The sequence below is a fragment of the Vicugna pacos genome, chromosome 3 (genome assembly GCF_048564905.1).
Source record: "Vicugna pacos chromosome 3, VicPac4, whole genome shotgun sequence".
NCBI classification, from domain to species: Eukaryota; Metazoa; Chordata; class Mammalia; order Artiodactyla; family Camelidae; genus Vicugna; species Vicugna pacos.
The window spans coordinates 62,389,292-62,406,033 of NC_132989.1; positions in this window are offsets into that span (position 1 = coordinate 62,389,292).

A 16,742-nucleotide genomic window follows, 5' to 3' on the forward strand; every position below is an offset into this window, starting at 1 on the left:
AACTTTATAATTTTTTAACTTTCTCTTCATTCTTTATCAAGTTGGGAAAATAACAATAAAATATGACATGTAGTATAGCAGTAATTTCCAGATTCCTGGGTTTTACAGACAATTAAATCTTCAGCAAAAATTGAGATACTACTGAATTATGAACTTTGTGAAGAGGGGAATGTTTTGTTGTTATTAACTACCATTTCCTACCACTATTTCATTAAAGGGAGGAACATTTCAAGACAGAAATAGTGAAAGAAACGGTGGTGGCGGTGGGGAGAGGGAGTAGGGTGCAGGGAGAGAGGAAGGAAGTGAGAGAGGGCAAAAACAAAAAGAAAAGGGAAGGAAATAATTCCAGGGAAAAAGCAGTCATTTAAATTACATAAATTTAGCTCCATGAAAAATACATGCTATGTTGTGTCCGTCCTTTTTACATGAATTTATTAAAAATTGGCATTGGTTTGCAGACCAGGTATCCTAGTTTGGGTTTCCACAGAAGCAGACTCTGAAACTAGGACTTGAATGTTAGTTTGTTTACTTGGGAGGCAATCCCAGGAAATTTCAGTAGGACAGTAGGGAAGGGAAGGAAGTTAATACAGGATGCGTTAATGAGCAGGTTACTGCTAAGAGCAACTGGGGCGCAATCCACCTGTGAGCTCTGGAAGATAGCACAGAATCGCCCTGAGAGTTGTCATACCTGACTGACAAGGAAACTGTTTTTTGGGTTTTTTTTTTTTTTTTTTTTGCCTTGAGTTCCCATCTGTCATTGGTTGAGGGCTGCTTCTGAAAGCATCTCTTCACCAACACCTCCCAACTGCCTTCTGGGCAGGCTGAGCATCTCCCACGGCTGGAGAAAGCCCTCAGGAAGAGAGTAACTGGTGTTTGTAGTGAGAGACCACTGCCTGGACAGAACAGGTGAATGCCAAGACAGTATGGGCTTCGCATTGACAGAACCTACTACACCAGGGTTTGAGGAACCCTGTGATGAAGAATTCATTTCTGTTAAATGTAGGTACTTTGGGGTTTTGTTATACTTGAGCCATTGTATATTTAACGTAGCCTATCCTGTGACCTAACTAAGGCTGTTTAGCACAAATGGCTAAGAAAGGTATTCAGTGTTAATCATGGTGTGGCTAGGATGAGAACTGTCATTTCCCAGTCATGCGTACTATCGCTGGAGCACTGCTGATCAGAGGACATGCTTTCTAAAACTATTTTTTGCTTGATTCCAAATATATATTCTGTCTTTTTCTTAAACATGTATTGTAAGCTAAATAATACAATAGAAGCAAAAGTGATTATGCATTGGACATAAAATAGCTTACTGACAACCAAATGGGAAAAATTCAAGAGAAGCTATCATGAATATTCCAATAACATTTTTGAATAAATAATTTGATAATATGTTTTATTTTATTAAAGGTGGTCCAAAATTCATGCCTTGTATTTGTAGAGAATTTTAAAGTTGTCAGAGAGCTTTCTTTTGCATTGGCTCTTTCACAACTGAAAAAGTTTAACTGTATTATTATCCACAACTGACAGATCTGTAAGCTTCTGAGTTGCAAATGTGTGGCCAATTTATCTTAAGTGATGAAGCTTTATTGTAAGGATTCCTGGGGAAGTAAAGTAGGACAAGAAAACTGTCCCCCAATAAAATGTCCAGTCTCAGAGAGAACCGTAATATCTCTCGTTGTTCAGGATCCACGAGCAGCTCTAGGGAACTAACAGGCATGCTTGTAGTCATGTCTGAAGAATGAGGACCATGTTATTATCTCCTTTAGTGGCGGCATCACTTCCGTAACTCAAGAGCCCTGTCGCTTTTTCATTCTATTCCCCTGCTCAACCCAGCCACTGATTCTGACTCTACCCCCCGTACCAACCACCCTGCTCTCCACACCTCTCTACCTCAGGATTCCTGCTTATTTGTGGCTTCCATTATGTCTTTCCTTTCACTTACAAATATTTATTAAGTGCCAGGGAAACAATGGTGAGCCAAAATAGGCATGGTCCTTGCTCTCATGGATCATACAATTTAGAAAGAGGCAAATATGTAATCATCTAGCCACAGAAATAAATGCAGCATTTACAATTAAGATAAATTATATTAGGGAGAGAAAAACTAAACTGACTTGAAATCTTTATGATTTTTGTAGTCACCTGACAGATTCTTTGTTAAGTGTTCACAGAGTGTTACAGTATGTAATGCAGATCGTAAATCAGCTTCAGACCTGAGTTGCTGAGACAGATGGACTGTATTTAAATCCCTCCTCTGCCACCGCTGGCTCTATAACTCTGGCCAAGTTACTTAACCAGAGTCTCAGTTTTCTCATCTGTTACGTGAATGGGTAGAAATACATATTGTTAGGTTGGGTTCCTCCAGAATCAGACCCCATGACTAGAATTGAATTGTAAGTTATTTGGGAGGTGATCCTAAGAAGTTCCGCTGCAGAGAGAAGTGAGACAAGAAAGGGAAGGAAGCCAACAAAGAAGGTGTCATCAAATAGGTAATCACTGTGGGCAAGGGGTAGGGGCTCAATTCCACAGGGGAGCTATAGGAAATCATGTTAAACATGTCTCAAAGTTATTCTACATGAGGAGTGAGGAAGCTGGGGGTACTTACCCCCCAACTCCCTTCCATCTTTGGTGAAGGCTGCTCCTAGATTCTTTAACTCGCTACATTTCTGAGATGTCCCGTGCTCACAGGTAAGAGAAAGCAAAGCTCCCAGATAGTCACCAGGGAGATTCCATGGCTATGCACTGGAATGGTGAGTGGCAAGAGAATGTGGGTGGGGAACTAACAGCTTCTACACCTACCTTCAGGAGCTTTGTATGAGGAGCTGAGGCAACAAGATAATGGAACAAAGTAGAATCTCAATAAGTTGTATCAATTGCAATGAATAAAAATCTTTGTTGAGAGGTGAGATAGGCTCTTATGAGGTAACACAATAATATACTACAAGGTAAAATCCTATTTATAATTATTAACATGAGTTAACATGTTATATTACTGCAATGGCAGCTCAGAAGAGTTTGTATCCTAGAGAAAAAGGGCAAAGCTTTTCCTTGAATTTCTAATAACTCCTTTAATAGTGAAAGAAGAGGGACTGGATTGATAGGAGTTAAGAAAAAATGAGAAGACAAAATGAATGTTTTTCTATGGTAGAGATGGAAGAAACCACCTTACCAGAGCAGAAAATTCATCCTTAGAAAGGAAGATGAAGTTGTAAGTTTTGAGGGCAAAATTATGGAATTGTTGAAAAGCTAACCAGAGGCATTTGGATTTTATCTTGAGGCACATAGGCAGCTGGTGAATATTGTTAAATAAGGAAGCCCATCATGAAAACAAAAATCTAAAGCTGAACATTGAATCCTACACCTTGAAAAGTACATTGGAATTCGTATAAATCCTACCCAATACAAAAGGCCTTTCTAGAAAGTCTGTGACTTAGTGAAAATATGAACATTTTCAGTGATTCAATGTTCATAGGATATGGCATTATCTGTAAGTGTTAAGAAAAAAACGTGGTACCCGTTATTAAAAAAGAAATGCGCTTCTGGTGACTTTCTCACACTGGTCCTGGGTCATGTTTCTTCATTTATATTAAATATAGAGCCTTTGTAATACTTGAAGATAACTAACAAGTCCTCCCAGACACCTTTTTAAGTTCTAAATGCTGCAAGTACCCTTAGCTTTTCCACTGTCTACTACTCTTCCAAAATAATTTGATCTACAGCCATGACTTTACCATATATATGCAAATAACTCCCAAATTAGTACCTCCAACCCCAGAATCTCCTCTCAGCTCAAACCACCCCTTGGCAACTCCGTTTGAATATCTTATATCCAAAATAGAGCTCTTGAATTTTCGACACATAAAAGCTCCTCCTCCAGTATCCCCATGTAGCAAATGGTATCACTGCTCCTTTACTGGTCAAAATCCTAAATAACATCAGTGGTTCCCCTCTTTTCTCACATCCCGCATTTAATTCATCAGTGCATCCTGTCAGCTCTGCCTTCAAAATATATCCTGCATTTGACTGCATTTCAATCTTAATTGCCACCCCAGTTTAAGCCACCATCATCTCTTACCTAGACTTTTATAATAGAACCTTCTAGCAATCTTCCTGCTTCCACTTTTACTCCTCTCGTTTATTCTCCACAGATTAGCCAGAATGACCTTTTAAAAATGTAAGTCAAGTCACCTCACATCCCTTTTTAAAATCTCCCCGTCACACAGAATAGAATGCAAACTTCTTCCCATGATCTGTAAGTTCCTCCATGACATGACCTCTTCCTCTCTCGTAAACCTAAAGCTTACCACACAGCCCTACCCCTCTACTACAGCCCTGTTACCCTGAATGTCTTGCCACATACTGAATACACCCAACAATCCTGCTATCTCAGAGCCTTTAGACTTAACATATGCTGTGCATGGAACATTCAACAGAGCTTTGTCTGGCTTGTTTCCTCCCTTCACTGAAGTCTGCGCAAATTTCATCTCCTCATATAGTCCTTCACTGACTGCTTTAACCACAGAAAGCTTCCACTTACACTGGTTTTTTCTTCTTAGTGCTTTTCATTGCCTAAAGTTATGGCATATTTTTATTTGTTTACATGTTTACTGTCTACCTCCACAAATAGATTATAAGCATCATGAGTGTAGGATGTCTGTCTATACTAACTGCTATGTTCTGCTTGCTTAGGACAGTGTCTGCCACACAGTAAGGGCTCAACAAACCTCTGTGGAAGGAATGAAGAACATAAAAAAAAAAAAGGAAGGAAGGAGGAAGGATGGAAGGAACAAACAAGAATTCTTGGCAATTCACACCCACTGTTGAAAAACACTGAGTTTACAGCCATTGCTGTTGAAATATTTTCCCTATGAATTTTAACCAAGTGAAGTCTCTCCAGTGCTGTGTTTATGCAACTCATAATATTTAATCTGGTGTATTCTTTTAGTTTGGGTTTAATATTTCAAGCTCAAGATTTTTAAAAAATTCACATTATGTAATACAATATGTTGACTATTTCTTCCACTTTTTTTGTATCTGTGATGGTTAATTTTATGTGTTGACTTGTCTAGGCTGTACTACTCAGTTAGTTAATTAAATATTATCTAAGTATTGCTGTGGGGGCATTTTGAAGATGTAGGTAACAGTTGATTGACTATAAGTAGATTACTCTTAATAATGTGAGTAGGCCTCATCCAATCAGTTTAAAACCTTAAGAGCAAAAACAGATTTCCTGGAGAATAAATTCTGCTTCAAGACTGCAGTGTCAGCTCCTTTCCAGTTTCCAGCTTGCTGACTTGCTCTACGGATTTTTAGCTTGCCTGGTCTGCAATTACGTAAGCAAATTTCTTTAAAAAAAAAAAAAACGCTTGCTCTCTTACTCTCTGAGATGCACATATATGATATATAGACAGAGATGGACATAGAGCTCCATATAGATATAAAGAGAGATCTCTATAGAGATGGATGGATGGATGATAGATAGATAGATAGATAGATATGGATAGATACAGATTATAGGTAGGTAAGTGTGTCCCTTTATCTGTCCATCTATCTATCCATCTATCTATCTATGTATCTATCTGTCTGTCTATGTAACTGTCTATCATCTATTTATCTATTTTCTATTATTTCTGTTCCTCTGGAGAATCCTGGCTGATACTGTGTCCAAATATATGAAAACTAAGTCATGTATATCATTATTCAATCCGAATTAACAATACAATGAAAGACGACAAAGCAGCAACCTCTCTGCGTGGACATGAATCCATTATTAAATACCATTTAGGTGTATTTGTTCAACAAGCAATAAATCCTCTTAATCTACCTTTATCTTATTTCCATGTGCATTATAAGTGATCTTGAAAAATACCTTGCTAATTTCAAAGAGAATGTCTACAGCATTTTTCTATCTATCAATTTAATAACCTTATAAGAAAACAAAACAAAATAAAACAAAGAAGAGCTTGGTATGTCTTGTTATGAATTTCTTCTTGGCGAACATAACCAATTGTTTTCATTCTGAACTCAAGACAATTAGTTAATAATGTTTTCTAAAGTTTTATTATGCACTGTTATATTTATTATGCATTTCTGGAAACTTTTTTTAAATAGAGGAATGAGCTCATATTTTAAAATTCTGCTCTGTGTTGTATCTCATCTCATGTAATCCTGTTAATGATCTTATGGAAATAGTACTATTCCTATTCAGTAAATTAAAAAAAATCAAAGCTCCCAAGTTTAAACTACTTGCCAAATTCTCCATATACTACAGTACTCTTCTAATCAGAACATGTATCCAACATCTGTATTCTGGTTTCTCTTACAATCACAACTCGTTCAACTTCTCAGGGAATCCATTATCACATCTATAAGTTCAGTAGACCTAGACATAATTTTTATGAAGTGACTTGTTGGAGTCCATTCAAAGCAATCATGTTCCCATTTAGTATTCTCTGTCTTGGATTGTAGATCCCTCTTGGGTTGATGTCCAAATCAAGCAATCCTCAGCAGATTAGGGGAGAGAATTGAAGGGAGTTTGTAGCTGATTGGAAGTGAGAAGCAGAAAAAAAAAGACTTTTTTAAAAAATGATTCCAAGATATTAATCCTAAGAGGACAGTACTGGTAGATTATATTTCTTCTGAGTTTTTCCATGCTTATATGTAAGATTATGTGTCCCTACGTACTGCCATGGGACCGGCAATGCCTCCTGCTCAGTGGAGTACATTTTCCTGCCCCATTGTCAGGTTTAGCCATGTGATTTGCTTTGGCCAATGATGTGTAAACAGCTGCCATTGGCTATTGGATATTTCTGCCAACAGTCTTACTCCTTGCCATTGCTAATAATTATGGAATGTTCTAACAGAGACTGTTCCTCCAGTCAAGGTCCTAGAATAAGAATAAGAAAATATACATGGAGCAAAACCACAGGCAGATTTGTAGGCCAATATGTAACATGAGCAAGGAATAAGCCACTGTTATTTTAAGTAATAGATTTCAAGGCTCACTTGTTCATGAAGCAGAGTTGACTGATAAAGGTTATAGGCCTAATGGAATCAAATATAGTGAAAAGTAAGGGTGATTTAGGATCATGCTAATGAACTGGAGAATGCTGCCAGTTTATATACCCTAAAATCTGAATTATAGATGAGCTTTTATTACCATGTGGAGTAACTGAAAATATCTTCTGCAAGATTATGAGATTATTAAAGAATTAAAAGGCTTTAAAATCTGAATTATCTAGATACCTATCTACTTAGCCATAATTAAGTCAAAATGCACTAATTTATTTACAGAATTTGAATCATCCACATATAATCAATAATCAAAGATAATTTAGGGTTTTGTTTGGAAAGGGGGATTTGTTGTTCTTTCAGACTAAAGTGTTAGAACTGAGTTCACATTTTCAGTTTCGCCATCTCTCAATCTGCTTTGTTTATTGTTAAGTTCTAAAGCTGATGAGGGTTTCTGAATTTGTACTTTGTTGTTTGGTATAAATTTTTTTATGTTTTAGTTGATGAAAAGGATATCCATTAAATTTCTATACTTTTAGAGATGCTCGAACCAACGAGAAAAGCAAGTCAAGATTTTCTTTTTTTGCTGAAAAATCAAAACAAACATAGTAGGTTGAGAAGACAGTGCCATATTATTTTCCCACTAGTTAAAAATGTACGACTTAGGCACATAATCTGACTTGTTTAAAATTGTGCTTTCCTCAGGAAAAATAATCAGATTTTTAAGACTTGGCATTAATCAAACCATGAGATGATTTTGGCCTGAAGTTTTTAAAATGCATTATGTACTGATGATCTTATTTCCTGAGCTTTCTGACTGAAGGCATGGACAGTATGCTGTTTATATAATCTTTGCTCTTAGATGGTGTAAGTATATTTAACTTTTTAAAAATGTTCTACTAAACCAATCATCATAACATCACAGGAATAAGTTTACCTAATTAAATAATTATTGGAGGAATATACAGTTATACTTATTTTCTTTTCTACATCTTGCAGCTATAAAGGTTCCATGTCATATTGCTCATCTGATGTGAAGAAAAGTTCTGAGATGTATTAAAGGAATGAAAATCTGTAATTCATTTTTATCTAAAACAATTTGCTGTTCCTATACTAATTATTTCTTTAAAACTGATTTGAACTTTTTCTTTTCTGGTGAGTTGATAAAATAGTAACATTTTCCTTCATTTTATATAGACGAGGTCAATATCTAACAGAATAGAGAGCCCAGAGATAAACCCACAAACTTTTGGTCAATTAATCTTTAACAAAGGAGGCAAGAACGTACAATTGAGTAAAGACAGTCTCTTCAGCAAATAGTGTTGGGAAAACTGGACAGCTGCATGTAAATCAATGAAGTTAGAACACTCCTTCACACCATATACAAAAATGTATACTCAAAATGGCTTAAAAACTTAAACATAAGACAAGACACTATAAACCTCCTAGAAGAAAACAGGCAAAACATTCTCTGATGTAAATCTTAGCAATGTTCTTCTAGGGCAGTCTACCCAGGCAAAAGAAATAAAAGCAAAAATAAACAAATGGGACCTAATTCAACTTATAAGCTTTTGCATAGCAAAGGAAACTAGAAGCAAACAAAATAACAACCTATGGAATGGGAGAAAATATTTTCAACTGATGCAACTGACAAAGGTTTGATTTCCAGAATATATAAACAGCTCATATAACTTAATAAGGAAAAACCAAACAACCCAATCCAAAAATGGGCAGAAGACCTAAACAAGAAATTCTCCAAGGAAGACATACAAATGGCCAATAGGCACATGAAAAAATGCTCAATATCACTAATCAGAGAATGCAAATCAAAACTACAATGAGGTATCACCTCACACCAGTCAGAATGGCTATTTTTCAAAAGTCCACAAATGATAAATGTTGAAGACAGTGTGGAGAAAAGGGAACCCTCCTACACTGCTGGTGGGAATGTAGTTTGGTGCAGCCACTGTGGAGAACAGTATGGAGGTTCCTCAAAAGATGAAAAATAGACTTATCATATGATACAGCAATCCTACTCCTGGGCATATATCCAGAGGGAACTTTAATTCAAGAAGATACATGCACCCCAATATTCATAGCAGCACTATTTACAATAGCCAAGACATAGAAACAACCTAAATGCCCATTGACAGATGACTGGATAAAGAAGTTGTGTTATATTTATACAATGGAATACTACTTAGCCATAGAAAATATGAAAGTAATGCCATTTGCAGCAACATGGATGGACCTGGAGAATGTCATGGTAAGTGAAGTAAGCCAGAAAGAGAAAGAAAAATACCGTATGATATTACTTATATGTGGAATCTAAAAAAAAAAAAAGACACAAATGAACTTATTTACAAAACAGAAACAGACTCACAGACAGAGAATACAAATATATGGTTTCGGGGGAGGGGAAGGGGTGAGAAGGGATAAATTGGGAGTTCAAGATTTGAAGATACTAACTAATATATATGAAATAGACTAGGCAATAAGTTCATACTGTATAACACAGGGAACTTGTACTAACTTATGGTGAAAAAGAGTATGAAAACGGATATATGTATGTTCCTATATGACTGAAGCATTGTGCTGTATGCCAGAAATTGACACAACATTGTAAACTGACTATACTTCAATAAAAAAAGACTATTGCATTGTTCCATGTTATGTTACAACAACAGTATTTATCTAAATCTTTTTTGTTAGTGCCATATTGTCATAGCAAATATTTTTATAATTTATATTTTTCATAATTTTTTGATATGTTAGCATTTATTTTTACTTCTGTAAGTAAAAAAAAATATTAGGAGGAGATAAGATCAGGCAATGTTATAACAAAATTTAAGGGTTCTGCAGGGAATGGAGACAGTGATTATGGCAGATCCTGTTAGTTGTTTATCCATAAACCTCCTCCCACCTCCTTTCTTGCTAACTGAGTCATGAAGCCCTTCAGGATATCAATGATCTCAGCTTGAGCAACAAATCCTAACTGCTCCAAGCCAGTCTTTAACAGCCCTGTTCCCATTTGACAGAAACTTAATTTCTCAATCACTCTTGCAACTAAACACAGCCACGTGATCAGGTTGGGTTCCCTTATGGTTTCTGGATTTTTGTCATTGTTAAAAAGACTTTCTCCATTGTAAGATTATTTTTAGAAGTTCTCCCAAGTTATCCTCTGGTGCTTTTACGGTTTCAATTTTTATGTTGTTTAAATCTTTAATTCATATGGAATTTGTTTTGGTATAATGATTGAAGTAGTCATCCATCTTTTTTTCTCTCTCTCTAAATATAATCTCCTTTAACGCGTTTATTATTGCCTTGTCTTTGCTTTTTCTCCCATTATACACTTACTCTGCTTTAAGGAAATCTTTGATTCTCAGAGTCAAGTGTTATTAAACGGAGGAAGTAACTTTAAGACTTGCATATTTTAATCATTTATGGCATCCAGGGAAAGCCTCTATTATATTTAAAAGTGTGGATAATGGGAGATCAAGATCAACTTTCTTGAAATACATCTTCCTTCCTCCACCTCATACAAACACCCACTTTAGAGGGAAAATATCAAGGAGGAAAAGAGAAACTTCTATAAATATATGTGAAATATGATGACTTATCCAAAATTTGGTTGAAAATGTTTGTGTGTCAAAAATATCTCTGGCACCATACTTTTTGAAAATTAAAGGCCTTTTGTAGTTAAATACTGTATTTTTAATAACAATGACAACAACAAAAGGAATCACTTCTCACTTTCGGTAGAAGAGACATACTTCATGTCACCCTTTTCCTCGAAATGGATCATGATTCTCTTCACAGACAGAATACAACCATTTACAGTTACAATCTAGGTTAGGCACATAGTTTTCTCCTTTAAAATAAGAAGCACTCTTATTAACAGATTTGAGATAATATGATTTTTTATAAGACTGACAAATTGTGAATACTTGTGAAGCTGGGTGATTATGGTACTTGAGGTTTAGCATCCTATTCATTCTACTTTGATGTACATTTGAAAAGTTCCATAATGAAAAAAAAATACTTAAACTTTTATGAACTATCTATCCCTTACTTTGTATAAACAGCCATAGAGCAGTGGGGGAGAAATTTCAGCAAGAGGTGAGAAGGGCTTACCTCAGAGAGATGCACCCATTTCAACCAACAACTGGGAATAAAAAGTTATTATTTCCTGAGCATTTGGAAATAACACTTCCCCAGCCAAGAAGAAGGAAAAACCTGAAAGGATGACAGTACAAAATGGATCTGAAGACACCTACCAAACACTCTTGAAAACACAGTGTCTTTTCATCACACTGAAGTTACGTTACAATACTCCATTAGTGTGGCTGACAGTTGTTATGAGTCAATATCACACCCCAACTTTTAGGACATTATGTCATAGTTTTGTAGCTATATATTATTTCTTTTGTTAACAAAGGGTCTTTCTCTTCACTACAGATTTGAGCTGTTAAGGAAAGTAGTCTAAAATAAAAACAATGTGGCATTTAGATTAGTAAGGACCAAAATTAATTAGCAAATATATACATACATATATATATATATAACCTCTTTCATCTCAATTCTAAGATTCAAATATTCTTTGATTTGAAATGAATTAAGACAAACAGCTTGATATTCAGTAAAGTTACATTTGCATTGAATTCTCAAATTTTTCTAATCGTACAGCTTCATTTTATAAGAATTCACTTCAGCAAAAATGGTAATTAAAAGAACAGGAAGAAAGGGTTGATGAATGTGGTGTGGTTTGTTGCCAAGCCAGATCTCTCTTGTGGGTGATTCAAGCCAAAAGTTAAATGATGTTTATTTTCACCTCTATCTCAGAAAAAATGAGGGAGACGGTGGGGATAAGAAAAATCAAAAATCAAAATTGTTTTCAAGTACATCACATGGATGTAAATGAGAGGAACTGGAATAAGATCTTATATAATGAAGAAGTGGCATCATAAGAAAGGAATAGACAGGAGAGAAAAATAATATAAAGGCTGGGAGGAGTTGGTCAATGTTGTTTGTTTCATTTTGTTATGCAGAGAAAGGAGTTTGGTGGAAAGCAATGTATGTAAAGAAGGTTTTAATGAAGATTGGAAGGGTGATTGGAATATGCATAATTTGCTTTTAAGGTTATAGCTATATTTATTTTGGATGTATTTCCAAGTTGACATGGGTCTGAGTTGAAAAAGCAGACCCAGTTTTATTCACGTTATCAGCTCAGTAAAATGAGCTTCACCCACATTAGCCTAAAGCACATGTGCTAATGCTGCTTTTTAAGGTTACAATTATAAAGAATATGAATATATGAATTTCATTATCAATGACTTAAGTATTGGTTAATATAAAATTAAAAGATGGAAGGAAGCATTATACATGTGAAGTCCTCATTGCCCATTCACTTTTCCACTAAATTCTGGATACAGTACAGTGAGAAGATCACAGGCATTGTTTTTACAGATCCACCACATACAAGTTGGGTGATTTTAGACAAATCAAACTTAACAAACTTCTATTTCTATATATGTAATTGCAATGAATATATTTTTTAGTTCTAGAAGTTCTAGTTGGTATCTTTTCCAAATTACCTGGTACTGTTTGACAATGTTATTTTTCCCCCTAGTTTTTTAAAAAAAGAATCTTGAATTGTTTGAAATGTACTTATGTAGTAGTCAATATCTAAGAATTCTACTTTCTAAGGTTCTTGGGATCTAAGCATGCTATTTCTTGTGTGTGTTGAGTAGCTCACAATGGATTATTTCTTGTATATTTTGTAATGTTGGATTGTGAGTACATTTTAATGGGACCTTCTCTGTGATAATCCTGCATGGTTTGTATTCTCACATCTTGGCAAGATGAAGTAACAGTGACTATATTTATCCTTCTGCCTGAAACAACTAAAATTCTGGACAAAATGTATGAAGCAACAATTTTTAAAGACAACAGAAATTAAGCAGAAAAACAATGACCTCTGAGAGATGGGAAACAAATGAAGTGAGCTTCGTAATTAAGAGGGCTTCCAGGGAAAGGGTACACAAGAGGAGTCTGGCAGTTTTTCTGAGGTGAAGAGGCAGAACTGGGGAATGTGGAAAAGTCAAGGAGGCTGGAGTTTACAAAGCAGAGTATCCAGGAAGAGAGAACTGCATAGTGAGAGAGAGAGTTCTAGAGAGCTGTAAAAGGTCTCCTCAACGACAGACTGAATAAAAATGTAAGACCTAACGGTACGCTATCTACAAGAAACTCACTTTAAGTAATGAGACAGTTGTATGGTAAAAGGATAGGAAAAATACACAATTCCAACACTGATCAAAAGAAAGTTGGAGAGGCTATATTAATAACAGACAAAAGAGATTCCAAAGTAAAGAGTATTACCAAGGATAAAGAAAATCATTTTATAGACTGATCTGGCGTTTGCTTCTGCAAGTCTCCCCATGAGTATTATTAACTTTGATATAAATGGACACCCAGGGAGAGGAGAGCAGGCCTTAGGCAAATAAGGGTCAGGGAATTGGACTGAGGCTGTGGATTTCTGAACTTAAAGGTTTCCAGGCCCTACAGAGAGTAAATTCTAATCACAGATCTGAGTGCTGTTCTGAGGCAAATTCCGAGGAAACTGTTTTCTGACTCAGAATGCAGGGAGACGACAAGCTTTTCTGTCTCCTGGTGTCACTGGGTTGGTTACTTTTTTTCTATATCACCGTTTCCCTAGATGTCAGTGAGTCCATCTTTTTGCAGAGGGTCTCAGTTCCAAATCCCCACCCTGCCTGGTCCAAGCCTTGCCTCCCCATAGCTACACTTACAGTAAGTGAGAACACCTTGTGTGCCTTCCGTCAGATAACCCTACCTCAATTCACTTTTAGCTCTAGTTTTTCATTTTCTCTTCACATTTGACTTCTAGTGACTTTCTTGTAAGCTCAACTATGTACTTAAAAGAATGTTTCTTATATTCTATCAAACATTTTTTTGATGTGTTCTTTTGGAGGTTTCTCAAATACAGATTGCCATATTGCTGGTAGTGAAGTCTATCTTTCTCTATGTGAATTGGGAATAATAGTGGCTATCTTAGAACAAGGGTAAGATTTGAAGATAATATTCATAAAATGCTCAGCACAGTGCCTGGAGCAGAGTTAGTGCTCAATGTGAGACAGTTGTTATGGGGTGAGTGACTAGGGTGTTAAAGTGATGATGCTTTGGAGAGTACAAAACACTGGGAAGAGTGCACTCTGGGGAATACAAAAATAGGTTGGACACAGAGGTCTTAGTATTTTTATAGACTTTTTATAGGAATTTATCAAGAGTTTTTCCCTCTAAGACTTCTTATTTTTATAATAGTGATTGCAATTTTTTTCTTTACATGAAGTACTCTTCCCTTTTTGTGGAAAAAATTGCACATGAATGATTTAAGTATCTGATAATGACTACTGTCTAAAGGGACTATGTACTGGATAGGAGATTAATCTGATTCTGAAAGAGGGAAAAGCTTATTCGCATCTTCAATTAAAATTAGTATTGAAGATACTGAGACACAAAAGAAATAGTTTCTACCCTAAAAGAGCTGGGGATCTGATGGAAATATAAAACACATGTGAACTTGCAAAAAACAAACAAACAAACAAAACAACTAACAATATTACCAGGAAAGATGTGCCTTAATACTACAGGAAGGTCGGAAGAGGGAAAGCACCTTGGGTCGAATTAGTCAGGAGAGACTTTATGGTGAATGTAATAATGCTTAGGTAGAATTAGGTAGAAGGAAGAAGGAATCGGAAGAGAGGGAAGAAAGGTTGGCATGGACATGGGAGCAGTAAAATGAAGAAGTGAGAAGCTAGCCTAACTAAGGGGGATGATTTGTAAATAGGAGCAGTGAAAAGGAGGGAAAAGCACATTGAGGAAGTCCCTAAAAGTCAAAGACTTGAATTTTAAGCATTAAAAGCAAAAGAAGACAGAGACATAGTGACATAGCAAAGGAGACTCTATAGAATAGAGTGAATTGTGACGCACTGATACTAGATGATACACTGTCACATATGTGTCTTCCTACTTATGCTAGCACATATGATTTCTGAAGGCAGGCACTTGGGCTGGACTGTTCACTGCTGTAGTCTTAGCATTTAGATAAGTGCCTAACAGAAGTGCCATTGAATGAATGATTCATTGGTAGCAGTGTGCAGAATGAACTAGACAGAAGGAGAGTTTAGAGGCAAGGCAACTAACTAGTTAGGAGGATTTTGACATAAAGTAGGTGTGGTAAGAATGGAAATTAAAGGAAACATTGTAAAGCCACTGAGGTCCTTGAAGCAGGAGTTATGACTTATTGTGACAGTTTTGGTGCCTGGCATGGTGCCTATAGACAGCAGGCCCTTGGTAAATGTTTATGTAATAAATGAGGGGAATGATATAACTTATTGATTCTATTTGTCATGGGGATAAGGTAGGGAAGGGCATGGAAGATGACTTTGAAGTTTCTATTAATAGTGACTGAGAGAATAGTGATACCATGAATAGAAACAGACAAATTAGGAAGGAACAGGAGTTTCAGGGAAGAAAATGCTCCGTTTTATTTTAGAAATGTACACAATTTAACCTCTAAGATTTGTGTAAATGCTTGTAGTTATTAAACAAATTCAATCACAGTTTATGTTTCACAGGTATGTTAGCTACAAAAAAATTCTTCCTATTTTTTTGCAAATGATCTCCAAAATTATCCTTTTTTTTAAGACATTAGAAAAATTCAGTAACATCCTTGCATGGGATAGTTCTCTTAAAAGGAACTATTTTAGGATAAAAAGTAAAAATATTGGAACCCTAATGGGTTTCTTTCCATTTTAAAATTGTATATTGTACTTTAAACATGATAATGTTACACTTATATCATTTTATGTTTACATTTTTAAAAATTTGTTTTTTTTTTAATATTGAGCCATCACAATTTCTCTTCTTCCTTCTCTACCCCTCACATTCCCTTCTAATCTTCACATCATGAAAGAGTACCTTTTAAAATTCATTAAACCTGCTCCTTGTGTTTGAAATTCACATATGACTAGTTTGAACCTGTGTAAGCAGGATTCTAAAATTACCCCCAGGATCCACCCTCCATACAGACCCTCCCTTGAGTATGGGCAGGACCTAAGAATATGATGGGACAGTCACTCCTTTGATTAGTCTGTGTTATGTAAGACTCCATTGAAGCTGACTGAAGGGATGGATTCTCCTGATGGCCTTGAAGAATCGCCAAACTGTGGAGGTGGCCATGTGGCAGGGAATGGTGGACAGCCTCTAGAAGCTGAGAACAGTCCCCCACTTAGCCACCAAAAAAGCAGGGAACTCAGTCCTGTGGTGGCAAGAAAATGAATTTTGCCAATAACCAGTGAGCTTGGAAGAGGTCCCTAAACCTTCAGATGTGATCAGAGCTTCCTCCAACACCTTGATTTCAATCTGGTAAGAGCCTGAGTTGAGGACTTAGTTAACTGGGCTTGCAACCCTTGCAAACTGTGACAGATAAATCTGTGCCTTCTTTAAGCTGCAAAATTTGTGGCAACTCATTATGCACCAATAGAAAACTAACAGCACCTATAACTTTATCATAATCCATCTGTTTCTTTATTTTGCATATTAAATGTTAGTATCATATACTAGTTTTGAATTTTTAGACACTGATGACATGAATTAATATATTTGCTTGCCCTTAATTATTCAAATCTTAGATTTTAATGGCCTCT